This window comes from Numida meleagris, chromosome 12 (assembly GCF_002078875.1).
Source record: "Numida meleagris isolate 19003 breed g44 Domestic line chromosome 12, NumMel1.0, whole genome shotgun sequence".
In the NCBI taxonomy this organism is placed as follows: Eukaryota; Metazoa; Chordata; class Aves; order Galliformes; family Numididae; genus Numida; species Numida meleagris.
Window position 1 is genome coordinate 11,370,919 of NC_034420.1, and position 19,769 is coordinate 11,390,687.

Below are 19,769 nucleotides of genomic sequence, written 5' to 3' on the forward strand. Positions count from 1 at the left end.
GGTGCTCGACAGCAGTCTCTGAGAGAGGTGAATGCCTTTCACGGGATGCAGTCCCGTCCTCTCCGCAATTTGAGTCTATTAAGCCAAGCACTTTGGGTCACCAATCATCCTTCAAAACCCTGGCTGTTCATCACAACAGCACACATTTTCATAAAGGATGGAAAAGCTTTAGCATCAAAAATATGTCAATACGCCCAATAAATTTGTTCCTAGAATCTGTTTTTAAAGTCAGAAACCTAACTATTACTTCCAGCCTCTTTGCAGGGGCTGTAAGAGATGATCATTTTGCCTTGTAATGGTTCTGACATAAAGCGTGTATCAAAAACTGCATACTCTTCATATCCATCCAGCTGTGTTGAGCAATAAACATGATAATTATGCAGATAAGGCTTAAATAAATTCCTATACCTAAGGGCAGCCGAATGCTTCTTTAAGCAAAACAATAATTAACCCTCCATGAGCACAGACCTTTGCTCCTTCCTAAGGTGAGAAATTTGAGTCTTGGCACCTCCCAGGCATCTGGCACAGACACAAATGGGTCAGCGTACTTCAGGGGAAACAGCTCTAAGGCCATTCCCTGTGAGGTTCCAAAAAAGGACAAGAACTACAAGATCTACTCGTTTCTATGCCTTCACACTGGGGTGACGTGTCATTCAAACAAATGTCAAAGGAATTGTAGGTGAGGAGAGAGAAGAACATAAACTCCCAGTGGAAGTACTTGCTGAAAAACAAAGAGGAGGCGCGAGCTCGGCACCAAAAATCCTTGCAGTAAACTGAGAAGCCCAAGGGCTCGAAAGTACGATCAAGCTATTGCAGTGTAATGAGCTACCATGCACTGGTTGATCTGCAGTAACTGCTCATATCTTTGGTTTTAGCTCTCAACAAAGATGAAGATTTGTTTATCTTAACCTCTTTCATTAGGTTGAGGTTCATGTATTTTACTTTGCATCTGCGACAGACCAAGCATCTATACCAACTGCTACTGCTTGAAGAAGTCTGCAAATCGTGTGGGTCTGAAAGGATAAGCAGGACCAGCTCCCCATTGTCTTGTGTGGCCAGTCACCACCCTACTGCAATGCCTTAATGTCTTAACCATCACATGCAACTACTTCCATGTAAAGACTTTTAGTATAGACTTAATATTCAAAACATAGAAAAAAAGCTTCCTGTTATTTTATAAATGTAGTGCAGAATTAAAAGTTTTGTCCAATTCCAAACTCTGTCCCAAAGCAAAAGAAGGTAACAAATCCAACCCACGTTTGCTTGCCCTTCTTTCTTCATCTTTTTTTGGCCATTATTTTGCCTGAGACCGAACAGTGAAAGGAGTCCAAAATCCTCACCATCCACATATCTTCAGGCTTTAAAGCCAGCATAAGAAACAGGGGAATTGTCTTGCTGGTTACATGTTGTTGAGGTCTAACCAAGTACATGACAGTCATCAGCTAGAGATGCATGGAGAAAAGCTCTACACTGATCCTTCCATGGTTAGAAAATGGGAGAAGTTACCAGTCACAAAAATTTCTTCTTCTCTGTGCTTACTAGTCAGAGCCCTTTCCTTCTGTAACATTTCTCAATGGGTTTTGGAAGCCACCCAACCCTTTTATCCCCACCAAATCACCATTTAGTTCTTTACTATACAGAAATAATGCTGCTTCTGAGTTTTTAACCTGCTGTGTGATTCGGATGCTCCCTAATTCCCTTATTGTGAAAACCAGTGAATAATCATCCCCTTGCACTGCCTTCCCACCACTCACAGCTTTCCAGTTGGCTGCTGGAGCCACCGTGCAGCCCTGCCTGGGTACAGATGGCAGGGGCTCTGAGTTGGGCCTGCTCTTGAATCACTGGGAATATAGAGCCATGTCTTGCATTTAACAGAAATTTCTCTCTGTTCTATGCAAGTAATAACAACAATAAAGAATTTTTTAAAAATAGAGATAGATCTGGCTCTCCCCGTGTTTCATTCATGGCAGCACCATGGCATTCTGCCACTCCTAATTTGATTTGTAACAACCCTGGCTGTGTTGAGCTGAGAACGACACAGACTTGACCAGATCCTCACTCTGCACTTTGAAGTCTTAAATTTTGAGCATGGATGTAACCCTCTCTTACAGCAAAGGAGCGGGTTTTAAAAACATGTTGAAAGTTTCCTGCTCCCCATTACATTCTTCAACTCTTTCAAAAGCCCGTTTCTTCAGAGGCCCTGCTGACTTCATCCGTTCTAAGAAGAAAGGAGGCCTCCGAGGCCATGTCATGCATAAGGAACCCAGATCCCAGGGGAGGCTGGAAACCCAGTACAGCCTCCTTTCAGAAGCCAAGCACAATTATGACAATTTCTGCAGAGGGCTAGCAGTCCTGAAGGATGCCATGCTGTGACAACGAGTGAAACCCCTTTCAAATCCATTTTTCAGAGCCTGATGGTTCTGTTGCAGCTTGCAGGGATGAATCAGACATCCCAGCAGACTCCCGGGGCACAAAGGGAGAAGTGCCTCAGGTAGTCTGCGTGCGAGTCAGTCTGTGCCTGTAGCATCCGCAAAAGAAACATTTCATACTAATGTCATCTGTACAGCTATTCTTGTTTTCCCCTTAGAGAGGTGACCTGGGGCCTGCTGCTTCTCCCCAGCCAGGTCTCCGAGGCTTCTTGTACTTTCTTCTCCTAAACATAGGAATCTATAGTTTATAGGCAATGGAGTGTGGTAGAAAACTGAGGCATCCAGAAATAACAGTGGAAATCTTTTATCAGCTTCCCAACTTCTCCAGTAGAGAAGAGCATTTCCCTTGCATGAATTAGAGCATTCCTTACACTATCACAGAAATATCTTTAGCAGTAATGGGATGCCAACGGATTCCATTGGAAGCAAAGCTGAAAAAACTCCATTATGAACTCTTCAAAATATATATAGCTTTTTTAAAAAGACCTCTACAGGATACATTTCAACTGGAAAAGGAGAAGAATAACTTAACTTTGGGCAGCAGAACTGAGACCCAAAGAGCATGCTGTGGAAGTCTCACTGTCTGCTGTGTTGCAGTCTACCAGTGCTAACTCAATATACTAGTTGCCAGAGTTGGGTGATCTCCACATCTGGAAATTGTTAGCTGACATAAACTAGAAGCTAAAGGACAGAAAATCCCATCTTCTGTAGACTCACCGCATCTCCCTTTGGGTTCCAGTCCTGCACTGGGCAGCCCTTCCCCTCTCACTGCCTCATAGGAGCTCTTCTGTGACTCATCATGATTCTCACACAGACCACTCAGTGCCAAGGCATGTTACTTAGCAATTTACTGCACTAAGCTACCTCATGCTCAGCTCCCTGGACTCAGGCCACCTCCCAGTGTCTCCCAGCAGCTCTGAGTCATATGTTCCCTCCATGCAATCCCCTGGACTCCTCTACTAAAGGAATGGTTGTGCCTGAGGCCAAGTGGAGCTCAACTCCAGCCCTTCTGAAGGGTTTGCACTGCCCAGCAACAGATGGCAGGCTGTAACTTCTAACCTGCATGAAAATGATGTTTTCCTCTCACCAACTGAAATATTGATAGAAATCTGCTCGTTTTTTCCAGTTCCAGTATGAACGTTGATTTCACTTTTCAGTCCAAAACTACAGTCTTTGTCATGATGCTGGTGCAGCCGAACCCCACATCACACCACCCAGTTCTCCTTCTTTGCTGTTTCCTTTTCTAAAGCACCAGATCACGCTGAGAGATTTCTCATTCAAAATTCCCACTTTGGAAAGCAGGTGTTGCTGTTTTGAAATCTCCATTGCTGGGATAACAAAAGCACTGTTGCAATGGTTTTAAACTGGAAGAGGGTAGATTTAGACTAGATATCAAGAAGAAATTATTTACTGGTGTGACACTGGAACAGGCTGCCCAGTGAAGTTGTGCTTGCCCTCTCCCTGAAAGCATTCAAGCCAGGCTGGATGGGGCTGTCAGCAACCTGGTCTAGAGGGAGGTGTCCCTGCCTCTGGGAGGTTGGAACTAGATGATCTTAAAGGTCCTTCCAATTCAAGCCATTCTATGATTCTATGACATGATTCTATGAATACAAAGAATGAAAATGTTTGACTGGTGATGCAAAGAACTACATATCCAGTAAGGAAATATTTTCCATGGAATATTCTCTTCAGAAAGGTTAATTTGGAAGTTTTACTGGCAGCTACAATCATCCCTACATTCTCAGAGAAACAAGCACACTCAGCATGTAACCAGTGTCTCAGGCATGTACCATCCAATACAGCTGTTAATTAGTGCTGTCTACTACTTTTGCAGTATTCTATAAAAAATAAGTAACGCACATGCATCTTTGTAATTGTAATGAAGCAGCAGGGAGTGCTTTTGTACTGGACCAGCGCTTTCCACTGTCGGCCTCAGGACACGTTCACAATCCCCCTGTATTACATCCACTTCCAGAGCAGCTTTGGGAGTCCCTGGTTCGGTGTTCATTATACATTTAAAAATAACTTCTACTCTCTAAAGTAGAAGCCAGGAGCTCCCGTAACTTAGCAACATAACAACGTGCCAACAGTGGCAAAAGAAACCCTTAAGACCCACCTGCTCCCTTGTTGCTCCTATTCATTTGCCATAAGTTTGTTATTTACTGATAAGCAAAGCAAACAACACTGTCATGACACGTGCGTTCCGCATTTGCCCACCAATTTCTTTGTTGACAAAACGGTTCATAAGCAAACAAGGAATTAATAGAGCCTTGTATACGCGAGTGGTAGTTGATAATATCAGTAATATCGTCTGTCAACTGAGTTAATGCAACCAATTCACTAATTACATGAGAAACACTGAGAAGTAAAAGAAAGCCATTTGCTTTGAAGAAACTTAATTCCCTGTAATCAAATGTGAGTACAGCTATTGCAGTCTAAACATTTCCTTTCAATGTCATTTCAGTCAAAACATATGACCTGTTATCTTCCGATTATTAAATCCGCAAAAAATATAAGATGGTTTGTTAAGACTTGTATCTAAAGTCCAGAAGAAGAGGAAATCAGTGAGAAAAAGCCATGGAACTTTGCACACCGTAATATGCATACATATTTTTTTGTGCATTAATTAAGAAGTGAATCTCAGATATTTTTCAAGTGAATGATTTCTCCTGCTGACTCTTGCATTTTAGGCTATGGGAATCTGCATCTTCACTCTCTGGGGCAATATCTTTAAAAAATATGAAGCCGAAGATGGACTTCTTAAATGAGATTTTACTTTTCTTGACTCCTGAAGGAGAACTGCTTTGAGATTACATTAAAAAAAAAAAGAATAAAAACATCAGACACTTAGGCACAGAATTGGGAGTTGAATTTTTAGCCCTTTTCTTTCTTTCTTTCAATTTTCCCTTAAAAAAAAATCTCGTACACAATTCCATCAACCAACCAAGAGGCCATGGAAGGCTGAAAAAGCAATCAAAGTTTTAGTAAGTGATAAATTGTCTTTTACAGTAGTAATTAGGTTGGAGACAGCACTGACTTATTTCCGAAAAGATCAGTGAATGGCTGAAGCCTCTACAAAAGTCTTCTTCCTTAGGAAGTAGAAAGCTATTCCACCTTACGTTCTCTTCAACAAATCTGCCCATAATGTGCCATAATTGCACATGATGATGGTCACTGTCACTTGTTTTTCAAAGCTTCTCATCTAAAGGTTCTTTTCTATGATGGCATCAGCACAGCCCTTGGTTTGGGAGGCAGAGCTGATGGGAGAGCTCCAGACCTCACAGCATGTGAGATCCTCATCTGGCACAGACCTGTTTAATGGTTTGGACTGCCAACCTGCCCGTCTTGCTTTGAATATCCCAAAGTAGGAGAGAGATTTATTAGAGCAGTCCAGAGGCTACTTAGATCAGTGCACAACCTGGAAAGCAGACACCATCCTTCTCTCATTTGGGTCTTCATAATACTAAAGGATCTGTCTTAGGTCTGGAAATTGAATTAATCTTGCATTCACTTAGAGACAGTGCCTTTCAGAACTGTTTTGCTTCACTGAATGCTGTAACATAATAAATCTACATGAGTTTATTCTGATACCAGAGGATCTCAATCAAATTTTGTGCCATATTAAGCCTCCTCTTGAAGCAAAACAATGGGCAGTGTTGGGCCTGTATGCTATTTGTCACAGCACAAGACCAGATCCTACATGATGAGCACTACACTGGGTTCCTTTATTTACCACCTAACAAGCAGCTTTATACAAGCTGTGCAGACAATGGTCTCAAGCAGACATTTAGAAAAATCTCATTATTATCTCTCTGTCATTCACTCACTCTGTTTTGGCACAAGCAAGTCCAGCTGCTTCTTAAAGACAAAAGGAAGAGGCAACAGCAGCATCCTTCACTTAGCCTTCTTACTGGGAACCTCCTCTGGTGGCTCCAATTAGTTTTTATCCCATTTGATCTCAAACAAATCATGCAGATTTCTTTGTTCCTTAGATACTGACCTAGTTAGAAAACTGGAAAACCATGGAAATGAGTGGGAACTCTACAAGGAGCTCTGCATGAGCAGCACCTTCCTTATCACCCTGATGTTCGCCAAAAACAAACCTTGTTCATCTCTGAACACAGCAATTTCCATAACCCAGGTTTCCAGTTTCTGTTGACCACAGAGAGAGAACACTGCAGCAACTAAGAAAACAATTTGCAGCAGAACATATTTCCTGAGATCCACATACTGTCTTAATTTCTTCCCATCTCCAAGTTACTGTTCCTGAGAAGCAATGACAACTCTACCTTATAGCTCAAGTAACCAGACTGCTAGAGCTTCAGAAAACAGCCCCCAACCTCCAAGGGTCATTGCTTACCTACAGCCTCAAACACACCTGTTGTGTGCCACAGGAGCTCTATGTTAGGTAAATTAAAAGCAAGGTCAGTTGACCAGCCTTTGGCTACATAGCAAGTGCCAGAGGTCCATCTTCTGGCAGCAGTTTGGAATACCCAGTATTTCCAAGCCTCTCCCTCCTCACTGAGGAGACCTCGACTCCCAGCTCTGCTCTGGTTGACCTGCAGCTGTGACAGCTTCCAAAGACTGAAGTTCTTTATTCCCAACTACATTTTCTCTGTGTGACAGCAGCGTGCCTCTGGATGAAGAGAGGTGCCTGCTGCAGAACTCACTTGTGCCTCACAGAGAAGAGGAATATTATAAAGCTCTCCACTTTTCATTGAGCTAAAAACCAATATAACTCCAAAAGCCACTTTCAGCACTGGCATCAGGGAATGCCAAGTACACTGCAGGAAGAATATCTTCTAATACCCAGAAGGTCAGACAGAAAATTGATTTTTGATTATTAAACCATATAAATATGCTGCGTATCATAGATCATCCTGCACTTTCTTTAGTTCTGCTTTTTCTTCCCCTATTGTATAGGACACCTTAATACTGTGCAGCACAAAGAACTTTAAACCTCCAGCAGTGAAGACACCTCTATCTTGCTTTAATTTGTACTGCTTGTATCAGAAAGGCATTTCCAAGATTTAGACCAGGAGATATAAATGTAATCTCTCTGGAGAGAAACTAAGCTACCTATGGGCCTGATGTTCTCATGGTTTGCTTGAGCAAAACAAATGTTTCATCCTTATCTATGTATTTATTTGCTAATTAAAATGCATGGTCTACATTAAACACTTTTTACCCAAGGGGCCTTCAGCAGTGCTCTTTCACCAGTAAAAGAAAAAAAAAACAGCAATAGAAGGTTTTAAATATGCTACATACAGAAGCCACTCATTAATATTCCCAAAGAGTAATATCATCAAAGCAGGATATTAACACTACAGGTCTATCTATACAAAAGAATTGCCAGTCTAAACACATGACAAGTGAAATCAGAAGCAGCCAGAGATAGACACAGGGAATGTACTCAGATCTCGTCAGTTGTTATGGAGAGCTAAGCAATTCTATGTCACGATTTGCATTTTTCCCCGGGTACTCCCAAAAGTATGCAAAAAACCCTGCAGCAGTGAGACAAAATTATCCAAAGCAAACGGGGAAGGGTTCACAGTGCTGCTAGTGATGATTCTGTTATATTCCAAATTCAATTAGAAAGAGAGGCAGCTAAAATAGCAGCACCTTGCTGATGAGGCAAATCTTTGCCAGGCTGAAGGATAAAATGGTATTTCTGAAGTCTGTTCGTGCAAAGGATTTTACAATGCTTGACAACAACAAACTAAAGTACAAGTTTTCTTAATGTGCTTTGCTTCTGAAGGCCTCAGATCAGCCCAGAAGCGTTAATTATGGGTGTGGACCAGCAATTACAAACAAAGGAGTAATCAGATCTTTCTGATTTTCTTCTTAGCAGCCAGCTTGCCTTCACGGTATTTTAAAATAATGAAATTTACTTTGTATTTGCAATAGATTAGGGCTATGCATGTGGTCAGTTAATCCAGTACAGCTAACAGGCAGGAAATTGTGAAGTACAGTAACATATGTACTTTTAGTGTCAAGCTCAGCAGCTCTGTAGAATGGTGAATGCCACGAAAAAGTCTTTTTTTTTTTTTTGCCACTGACCAGTTATTCTACATTATTCTTACTTTTCATCTTAGACTCATTTTACTGATGGGCAGAATGAGACAACAGCCTGTTACTGAATAAAGGCCAGGCAACACATCAGCAGAGAGATGGAAACCAGAAAGCTGCATTTTGGCTCCTGGACTTTTCCCTGTGAAAACTGGGAGAACAATTTCTTCTCAGGAAGAGCAGTGATGCATTGGCACAGGCTGCCCAGGGAGGTGGAGACTCACTGACCCTAGAGGTGTTCAAGAAAAGGGTAGGTGTCACACCAAGTGACATGTGTTAGCGGGCATGGTGGGAATGGACTGATAGCTGAACTAGCTGATTTTAGTGGTCTTTTCCAAACTTAATGATTCTATGATATCATCCTTACTATATCATATCATGTTATGTTGTAGTCCCCTTGCGGCTAGCATTCACATACCTTTTCCCTCAGACACTCATCTCAAAAAGCCAAACTCAGCTCCCAGACCTTTCACAGGCTCAGGCAACATGTCCATATTTTAATGCCACGCTTCTGTCTTGTGTTATGTTCTCAAGCTGAAAGGAAAGCAACTTTGAATAACCTTGGGATTCTGCAAACTGAGAGCAAGCACACCTGCAATGGAAAATTTCTAACTGGACAAGGGAACTGCTGAAATGCTAGAGCTGAAAGCGTTTTATGTGCAAGTAACAGAACAGAAGATATCTGATAGGGCTTGATTTAAAAAAAAATGGAATCCATTTTTGCAGACAGAATTAACTGACAGCATACATGCAACCACTTCAGCTGTTTACCAAGTGACTAGTGCATACAAATCAAGGTTGTTCGATGTCTAAATGCTAATGCCTTCATAGACTATGCAAGCACAAATTTGCACCTACAAGAAGTGGAAGCCATTTCCTTCAAGCTTTAACAAATGTGACTGAGAGAAAGGGAAGAGAAAGGCAACATGAATATTTGAAAGCTTTGGTGCAGCTGCACAGCTCCAATTAAATTCAATAGGAGCCTCACATCTAAAACCTGGAGCAACACTTTGAACAGTCCAAGGGTTTGATGTCAGAGTACGACTTTCAGAGTCAATTGCTTTTGTTCAGCAGAAGCCTACATAGAAGAATGAAGCACAGTCCCTTCCCTTACCCAAAGAGAAGGCTGAAGAGAGCAGTAAGGGGGATGCAAGTTCGAGTAGAGACTAGTACAAATATTTGCCCAGCAGTGTCTAAGGAGCCGCAGTGGCATTATCTGTAATGGAAATAATTCAAAGAAGTTAGACTTTGGTTCTTCCTTTACTCAACATCAGAGAAGATTCAGAAACAATTTTCATTTTCTGTGAACCAGTGAAGCCCAGAAGGATGAAGGAAGCTCCTGCATAAAAGGATCATCCACTGATCCAGTTCTAATCATCATGATGGTAATGCTCTTACTTCCAGCAGGATTAATCTGATTGTTTGAATAAACAATTTTGTTCACCTGTTGGGAGTACTCAAAAAGCCCAGATCTCTTTGGACACGAGTGCATCAGTGCTTTACTCTGGATCAAGTACGTGCTTCTGAAGACACTCTCCTGCTTGTCTCCACTTGCTGGGCTACGGTTCTCATCACAACAGCCTGTGCTTAGAGCACTCACTCTTCATTTGGAATAAAATTAGCTTGGAAAACGCTTTCCAGGATTTTACCTAATGCCCTCCAACTGACGAGCCACAGATCATGGGGTCAGGTTGCAGCCACCTGAAGTAAAAGCCCCTGAAGCATCTGTAATGTTGGGGCTGAACTGTCAGAAGCATTTCACTCTGCAGTTGTGGCCCTGTTGAGGCGTACTATGTGTTAATGCAGACATAGCCTCCACAGCCTCCCGAGCATGGCTTTTGACATCTCCAGTCCTAGAAAAAGTTTCTAATAAAAGATTTTGCAGGTGCTACAAAATCATCTACTTTCATGTATGACAAGTTAGAATCTTCTGATGATGGCATTAATTATAAGAAGTCCAATTAAAAAACACCAATTAAACTAAACTGTTTCTAGTAGGAATCACTTCCACTGGCATATTCCCCTCAACCTCAAATGTGTTAAGTGACAACTTTTTGTCTCAATATTTTTGCTCTGAAGATGTTTTCTCCTCCTATCATTTTCAGAAATTTATGTTATTTCATGACATGTCTGTGGCACCGTGTCTACATATCATTATTTCAAGTTGTCATGTCACATTCTGCAAGTCTACTGCTGCCATGTCAAATCATCACAGAGCAGAGCAGAGCAGTCTCTTTTCTTTATCATTAAGGGCAGCTGCTGCTCTGTGCAAATTGAAACATCAATATACTGCGGAAGGGTTCCAGGCTACTGAAAACAGTTGCTCCTGAAATTAGTACACCAAACGCTTATCTTCTTTTCTTGTTCAAAGTGTTAACCTGTATCACTTCAACACAAACAGGAAATACTTTGTTCAAGCAAACAAAGCGAAAGGGTTTCAAATATCCAGAGAGGCTGCATTATGATTGTTTAAACAGACAAAAATGTGAGAGAAGGTCATATTTTTAAATACAGGCAGGAATCACAGAACTGTGAAACGCTGTCATAGAGAAGCCTTTGACATAGTGAGAGATTTAAACTCGCATCATCTGCATTCCACTCTAGTGCTGTAACCATGAGCCATTCATCCTGGCACAGCAATGAGCTGCATGAAGGAAAAAAGAGGAAACGAGAGATTCCACCACACTGCAGTAATGGTTTATATTTCCAGTCTTTGTCCCTGCCAATAGCTCAAGTAGGTTTGAAGAAAATAGGATTCAGAAAGTAAATTTCCCAGATGTTGTCAAAAGGGTCATAAATTCCAGTTCCCTTAGAAACCTTTGAAAAAGAGGATTCCTACTGAGAAGAGATGCTCATACACCTGCGGGCAGTTCCCAGAGTCCTTTGGAAGTTGAGGTGGTCAGCAAGAGTCCTACACTCCCTGATGTGATTGCTTATGTTGTCTGTCAGGATGTAGGAGAGTTCGCAGGCACCAAACATTGTAGATCATTCCCCTTTCATCTCTCCAGTGAATAAAAACGTCAGGAGGGATCAAGTACACTGCATTATGCTGTGGAGGTAACAGCCCTTGATCCACAAAGGCTAAGTCACCGTACCAAATAAGCAGTGCAGAGGCTACATGAAACATCACGTGCTGGACATAACTCCATTCAACGGGGACATTCTTCAGTGTACACTCAGCTTCCCCAGAAACATGACAGGCTTCACTGTGGCTAAAAGACAGAGGTAGGGCAAAAAGCCCCTCCATGCACATCCTATTCAAAAGCTTAGGAATCACAGCATCTGTGACTGAAAGACAAAACATACCAGAAGTTTCAGACAAAACAATAATTAAGAAAAAAACAAAGTTGCTTCTGTTTACAGCAGCAATTAGGATAGTAATATAAAGCTTAAGGTTACCTTTGCTTTCCTACATTTCCGTGCCAGGCATATGCAAAGAAAGGAGGATGGGGAAAATTAAGTTTATGACCACAGTCTCCCACCAACAGCTTCTCAAAAGGATTCAAATTTAGTTTTCCATTAAGTGCACTGCAGTACTTTGATCAAAAGTTCACAAGGGCATGGAGGTTGTTTACATAAAATATAAACAAGCAAAGAAAACAAGGGAAGCTCATGAAAGGAGGAAACTGCAAATAATAAAAGGCAGCACGATAAAATGGTAGAAAATAGCTTTCACAAATATTTCAACCTCTCTCTTTTCCTTCTCCCATTCCAAGTTCAAAACATGGGCCAAACAGAGTGCATCAGAGTGATAGACACTACAACTTTGTAAGACATTCCTCTTGAAGACTTGCAGGAGAAAGAGACCCACAACTTTCCTCTCCCAGAAGGATTCAAACACAGAACTCCAAAGCAGCAGTCACCCAGAGCAGGCACCGCCGTTCATCATCCCATCCCATCCAGGGTCTTAGGGCTCCAGTTCTCCTTTGCCAAGCAGCTGGGACGTCTCATTCTCAAATGGGGGCACATGTTGACTTTCTTGAGCCCTAAAACTACTGGAAAGTATTTTAGGAACATCAGCAACATTACCAAGAGTTTCCCAAGCAATCCTCTGCTAGGAGAACAATTCAGGAGTAACGCTGGCTGGGTAGCAAGAGAGATGACATTGCTTCAGTCTTTTTTTCAACTGGATTGGAAAAATACTGATTAAAAGTCACCCTTACGCATCAGCTTATGGTAACCTGCTTTTGCACTTTCTTTCTCAGCAGACAGCAATGCTACCTTTGAAGATAACCATTCATGCATAAAATTACTAATAGAGACCATCTATCTGACGAATGTCTGTTCCTTAATAATTTATATCACTTGATCTATTTTCAAAGGTTAGCCTTACATTAAAATTACAGTTCTGAATAGGTCAGCCTGTTACTTAAAGATAAATTACTCCACCTCTTCACGCTGTAGTGTTGTGTTTTCTGTTTGATAATGATAGGCTCTTTATTCCCATGCTTTCCTCTGCTTTCTCAAAAGAAGCATAGCAAAGTACCGGCACAAACAAACACGTCCATACCTCCCTCTAGTTCCCATTTCCATTCCTTTTCACGGAATCATAGAGTCATTAAGGTTGGAAAAAGACCACTGGGAGCATCAAGTCCAACCATCAACCCACCCCCACCATGCCCACTAACCGTGTCACTTAGCATGACATCTACCCTGTTCTTGAATGCCTCCAGGCACGGTGACTCCCCCACCTCCCCGGGCAGCCTGTGCCAATACTTCAGGCAGTCCAAACATCCCCAATTTACAATCTCTTACCTGTTTTTAGCAGAGGCTTGGGAAAGACTCAGCACTCCAGGAAGAAGTAATGAATCAGTGATGCGTGATAGGACGATGCTAAAGTCTAAGCTTTGTCATGCTGTGTGTGAACTAAAATGCTGCATAACGGGTACCATTAAATTCTTTGTAATTAAAGGATAATTTCCACTCTCCTCTAGCTAGATAAAGTAATAAAATGACAATGTTTAAAGAGGAAATGCCAGTGTAGTGTTCATGCATTTAACGACTACTCAGGAGAAGAGCATTGTAAATATAGTGATAACAGAGAAGCTCCTACTGTTTTCTGAACAGAAGAATTTTGTGGTGGTAATCTCATCCCACTGAAGTAGTCTGGAAAGTTATTGAACTACAAAGTACTTTTAAAAAATACCTGGTATATGTCTTTTCCTCTAATTGAAAAGAGTCATAGAATTTAGAATTTCCCAAGCCGGAAGGAACCCATAAGGATCACTGAGTGGCTCCACACAGGACCACACAAGAACCATCAGGTGATAACAGTTTGTCTTAATGCAAAGGGCATCTGTGAGTGACCAAAGGTGCAAAGCCCTTCTCAGGCAGCACTGACACCCATGTAGCAGACTAGTGCACCAGTCTGTTAGCTCTGCAGTGGCAGGGTGAAAGGAAAAACCAAAGGTAGGAGCCTTTGGGTCCTCTGCATTAGCTGCATAAGTGCAGCTCTCTGGGAGCAGCATCCAGCACTGGAGAAAGAACCTGCAGAGCAGGAACGTTCCTCCCAGCTCAGAGCTGCTCTCAAGTATGAGGCTGCCTGGGAAAAGGACAGAGCCCCATCCTGTGGAGAGAACATACAGGCAGGAAAATTGAGATAGAAAGCAAAGTCAGTCATTCCGAGGAACCTCCCTAAATGGTGCTCTTGATGCAGTATGCCAAGTGGAATAACTAGCTTTTGCTTTGCAGATATGAATGAAATAAAAACCTGCATGGCACACTTGTGTCTGCTCCCAGCACAGTTCTCACTGTGAGTGTGGCATTGCTTGGGGTGCACTCAGTGTCCCATGAGCAGAGTGCTCTGTGGGCCACAGGCAGCCAACACGGGTAAGGCAGAACTATCCCTCTGCTGTTTCAAACCCTGGGCAACGAGTGATTCACAATGAACCAAAGCAAGCTTCCGAGAGCCACAGATCTGCTCAAGGGAGGCCAGGGGAAAGAATGGGGGAAACGCGTATTACAATTTTCTAGCTAACTAGATACGAAAGGTTGCAAAAATGACTATATCCCATTGCTCATCAGTTCATCAGCTCTTTCACATATTGGCAAAGACAAAAAGGCAGATCTGAAAGCTTCCATTTACCACAGGATGGTGTACCCCAACATGAGGGGTTCAGAAGATGCAAGAATGGCACTGGGCACTGCACCCCTCGGGGCAGGACTGCGGTAGCACACTTTTTCTCTACTAACAAATTTTAAATCTTATGTTCAGTCTATTTATCTTTATTTCCATGTAGATGGTTGCAAGATCTACTTATTTCAGAGCTTGTAAAGTGCAGAAAACCTACATTGTATCATCTCTTCATCACAAGCCAGGCAGAGCCAAAGGAGGAAATTGTTTAAAATTAATCAATGTGGATTACCCTAGATCACCTTCCCCAGCAGTAAATTAATGCTGGCTTCCTTAAGATCAGATCTTTCAGCAAACTGTGGCTGATACCTCCATTTTCCTCATTCCAGCATTTATAGACCCCTTTCTGTCATAGAAGGATAGAGCAGCCACAGTTAAAAATTTTAAGAAAGAAAGAATTAAAGCGCATCCAGCATGTGCTCTGGCTTCTCCTTGTTACTCTATTCCAGCAAAAGCTGAACAAGACAAAGCCTAATGCCTACAACCCTCCCCATCCATGTAGAGTCCTAGCTCTCAGCCAGCACTGCCATTTCCTGGGTCTTGGCTCCATTCTCATCCTCCCTGCTTGGGGTCTCTTTGGCCTTTCCTTTGCCACGGCTCTTGCTGTGCGAGATTATCTGCATTTGTTCATTGTTCTGTGATCATCTGGAGGCCACACAGTAGGATAGCTGCTGCTTTAGCATGCACCAAATCAAATCAGTTCTAGCATGGTAGCTGGCAGGGCAGGCTCTCATGCCTCTGTTACCCTCTCAAATGCCAAGACACTGAAATGCCAGTGCTGCCTGAGCACACCCAGAGCCAATTACATTAGCCTTCTGCCAACCTGGGGCCTTGTCAGCTCCCAGGAATTAATTTGTGTTCTGCTGCACTGCACAACCAAAGTTTTAGGTTTCTTGGCCAATTTATTACAATTAGACTTTCTGCAACGCTTCTGGTGTTTTTTTTTTGTTGTTTTTTTTTTTCTCCAAACAATGATCCCACAGAGTCTGCAGTGCTGGGAACTGCTTGGTGCACTCCTCTGCTTTTCTAGCTTCTTTACTTTGATGCAGATGAAAATACCACCTTTTCCATCCCCATCTGCATGGATAACATGAGTAAATTGAAGCAATCACTACAGCGCTCTCATCTTGGACAACCTGGCATGGAGGGTGAGAGAGAAAGTCACAGGCTGAGAAACACTCAGCTAAGTTAGATTCTTTACTTGGAGGAGTTTACTTGCAATACCTTTCATTTGATCGAATTATCTTCACTTAGTTTGTCTGTCCATTTTCTGCTCATCACTGCAAGGAACCAAACAGTCCAACACTATGCTGCTGCACAGAGCAATTAGGAAAACAGCCGTACTACGTATCATCCCATAGTGCTTGCCAAATCACTGCCTGAACATCCCTGCATGGGTAATCCTTTCTGAGATGCGGGCCCCACCTGGAGGATGGCCAGAAGTCACCGTCAGAGAAAGCAGTTCACTGAACTCTTCCTTTCAGGTCTATTAGTGCCTGTAATGCAAAAGTGGCAGCACTTCTACTGAGGCTTACTGTCCCCCCCCCCCCCCCAAAAAAAAACCCACAAGTTAACATTCAGTTTAATAGAGAGGTGCTCCCGTTACAGGGGGCAGCTGGCCAGTCAGCCTCTACCAAGTTCTTGGTACCAGTGGCAGCCAACTGGTATAGCATCTGTCCCTTAGTACTGTGGCCATCTATACAAGAGTGGGAGACAATAAAGCACCACAGATCAGTCTAGTCAAGGTCACTCACAGAAATCAAGCAGACAGCAACAGAACGGTTTCTCACAAACAAGGTTCTACATGCAGAAGCCAGAGCAGTTTACTTGTGGTCCCAAGCTAACACGAGCCCTTTCCCACATGCTAGTCACCTGTTCAGGCTGCGATCCGTGTTTTCCCACACAGTGCCTAGATGCACTTTCTACAAATTGTGGTGGGAACAGCACTAGGGAATCAGTATTGCTGATGAATGGGTGGAAAGGATGAATTTACAGAGTTAGAAGGAGGAGGGAAGAAGCTTTCAGGAGGCTCCTCCTGAGGCCAGCAGTTGGTGTGGGCTGGCCCAGGGCCATGATGTAAAGATCTGTGAGGACCAAGCTTCCTTTTGCTCAGAGGGCAGTGACAGGGCAGACGAGTGGAACCATACACAACCCAGATACTGACCAAGTTTTACCAAGAACACACTCCACTGTCTCCCATACAGAAATATTACTGCCTACATTACTTAAATCAAGGTAACACAGAACACCAAAAATGCTTTGAGGGACTGCCAAGCATTAAATTTAATTAAGTATAAATTACAGATACATGGGATTATAGTATTTTGACTGTAGTTATTTCTCATCTTGATCCATTCGGCTACCTCAGAACAAACGTTAGTTACCAGCCACTCCAAGAAGTTTGTTTTGCAAAAGTTTTTTTTTTTTTTTTTTTAATTGATCACAAGAATTATTCCAAGTGTGGCACTTGACTTGTAGATCTAACTCTATTAAACCTATACACCCCAAGGAGTTTCAGAGAAGCGGATGTCCCTAACAGGCAGGTGATCCTTAAAGACCTCTGACAAGCATCTGTGTGCATCATGCCACACTGCTTTTATTTCTTGGTATGCTTCATTTCATTGCTGTACATCATATACAGCGTGCTGGGGAAAGGGCCACATTTCCCTTTGGGATCTGTTTGTTCCTCTGAGGATGTTTTGATGTGACTCTCTCAGTCATCTCACCTTCAACCAGCCCTCTTTCCATAGATGACCAGTCTTCCAAAAACACCAGAGATTTCCAGCCTTCTTGATCTAAGACAGGCAGATGAGAAAAGACATGATGCAGGCAAATGTCACATTTGTGTCCCTGGCTGAAACGTTGCTGCCAGGATACATTATTCAGTATCTAACAGATCTACTGTTACAAGGCTGAGCTGAGCTCTCCTCACAAGATCAGCCATCCATGGCTTTCCCACAGCAGGTGGAGAGATTTACTGCAACATCCCTGGGGGAGCAAAAGGGAATATCTAACCCTCAGTGTCCACATGGTATATGGAAATGTATACTAAAAGGGAGGGGGAAATTTTTGCTTCATGAAGAATTCTCCATAGCAATCCTCTGAACTATCCTAGTTGTATAGATAATAAGGGAGCTCTGTCTCCCAGAAGTCAAAATAAGTTGGTCTACGCTATATGAGAATCTTTGCTATGTGCCAATGAAAATGCTACCCCCAAAGAATTTATTTTACCACTATCTCACTGCTGGTAAAATACTTCATACTATCAAGGAGAGAGCAGAAGGAACACTACCTGCTCACACCTTCAGTCATGGTGTGACTTCATCATGGGAGCTAGGGACAGCACCTGGACAGCAGGTCTGAATCTGAAAGCAGAGAGATACCAGGATGCAGCCGCCTCCATCACACACACAGCTTCACCTCCCATCAGTCTGAGAGGAAAAGCTACTGGTAGGTTCCAGTCAGGTTTTGCCCTCGGTTCTCCTCTTAACTAGCTTTGTGCTAGGATTCATTTTGGGGGTAATGGGGAGGAAAATCAAGTTAGACCTTTTTAAAGGGTTTGCTAATTAATTTATTCATGAAACACTTCAAGGCCTGACTTTTCCATCCAACACCAGAACAGGCTTTGTTAACCAGGACTCACCTCCAAACTTCCCTAAGCCAAGATGCTTTATCAGAAAACCAAGATACTTTCCTGTTGTTTCAGTACCTTTTTAAACATCTTATCCTGCTCCCAGAGAGACACTAAGTGCACCAGAGACAGCAGAAAGGTAAGGATTTAAGCAATGACCAGAAGAGTTCCAGAGAAGACTCAACATGCCCCAGCAGTTGTGAATATCAGGGAAACCATGGAAAAACAAAGGAGAAACTAATCTTCCCCTTACACAAGCCTAAAAATTACAGAAGTAGCAGAAAGCAATATCTGCAGTTCTGATCAGCAGAGCTGTCTGCCCATCAGCACATTGAGCCAGGCACCAGCCCTGCTAGTTTCTCTCTGTCTGTCCTACTTACCCACTGTGCAATCAGAATAGATTGTACAGCACGCGCAGATGACTAATGATGGCAGTAATTAAGAAGGTGGATGATTTTCACCTGTAAAGCCCTTGCTGCTCCTCTCTGGACCTCAGCATCTCCTGCAGTCAGGTAACTCCTTATGATCCCTGCAGCAGTGATTAATCTTTCCTATCAGCAAAGGCATAGGATGCTTCACTTCTCCTTGCTGCCTGGGGAGTGCAGCTCCCCATCCTAACCAAGGACTTGCAGGGCAGATAATGTGCTTGGATGCAGTGCATGAAACTAAACTGCTGGGAAAAAGGCTTTGTTCTGGGGGTAGGAACATCAGGGCAGGCTGAAGTGAGGTGAACCACAAGCCTTTCGTTTGTTTAAAAAAAAAAGATTGAGAGAGTATTCTGAGAAATTAAGGCTTTGGCCAAACAAAATCAGCCTGAAGATCGTTTTGTTTTGGGCAAGGGGGAGAGGAGAGAGGGAGGAGGGAAAAGGAGGCTATGAAACACTTTTTGTTTGATCTTTTAAACTAAAGGTGAAACCTCAAGAAGCATCCAAGACTTACCCTAATTATGTCAGGGGAAAAGCAATTTCAAAGTGTCACTGAATCCATGTTCAAGTCAGAGCAGGGGCTAGGAATGGAGGAGGCCCATGGAGCTGTGAGCAGGATTGTGCTTGCTGCAACAAGCCCTTCAGATGGGTTCTGCCATACTGTTCCCAAATTCTTCCTGGGAATTTGTCCATGCCATTCCCAATGGCAGAACCAAAGTCAGAACAAGGCATGAAGGGATGAGCAAGTAGCACAAAGCCAGCCAGCCCTGAAAAAAGTCTGGATGAGATGTAAGATCATGCAGCACGTAAGCACACAACCACAAAGGTGTGATGTGAAAGATGCAAAAAGACAAATCTGAAAGCTTTGGCAATCTTTCCTTCATCAGGCAAACAAACAGGTATTGGCATCTATGTCTGGTCAGGCTTTACCTGGTGAATAATTGATGCATTTGCATGTGTTTTCATTCAAAAGCGACTTTGAATTTTCAATCTCCAATATTTCATGCTATTCTTAAGGATTAGAAGTTGAAAATGGTGACGTACAATCAACAAAGAGTCCACATTAGCAGAGACATGGGAAG

At 42.7% G+C, this 19,769-nt stretch overlaps 1 protein-coding gene across 6 annotated transcripts in view; it reads right to left on the reverse strand.

The window, feature by feature from the left end:
* SGCD (sarcoglycan delta) overlaps positions 1–3,212 on the reverse strand; it is a 410,388-nt gene extending 407,176 nt beyond the window's left edge. For 4 of the 6 annotated variants that reach the window (XM_021410219.1, XM_021410211.1, XM_021410218.1 and 1 more), the window contains exon 1: positions 3,147–3,209. The gene's annotated coding sequence lies outside the window, so the exon portion shown is untranslated. Of the gene's footprint in view, positions 1–3,146 lie in introns of all 6 variants that reach the window. The other 2 variants (XM_021410212.1, XM_021410222.1) reach the window with 2 other exon arrangements.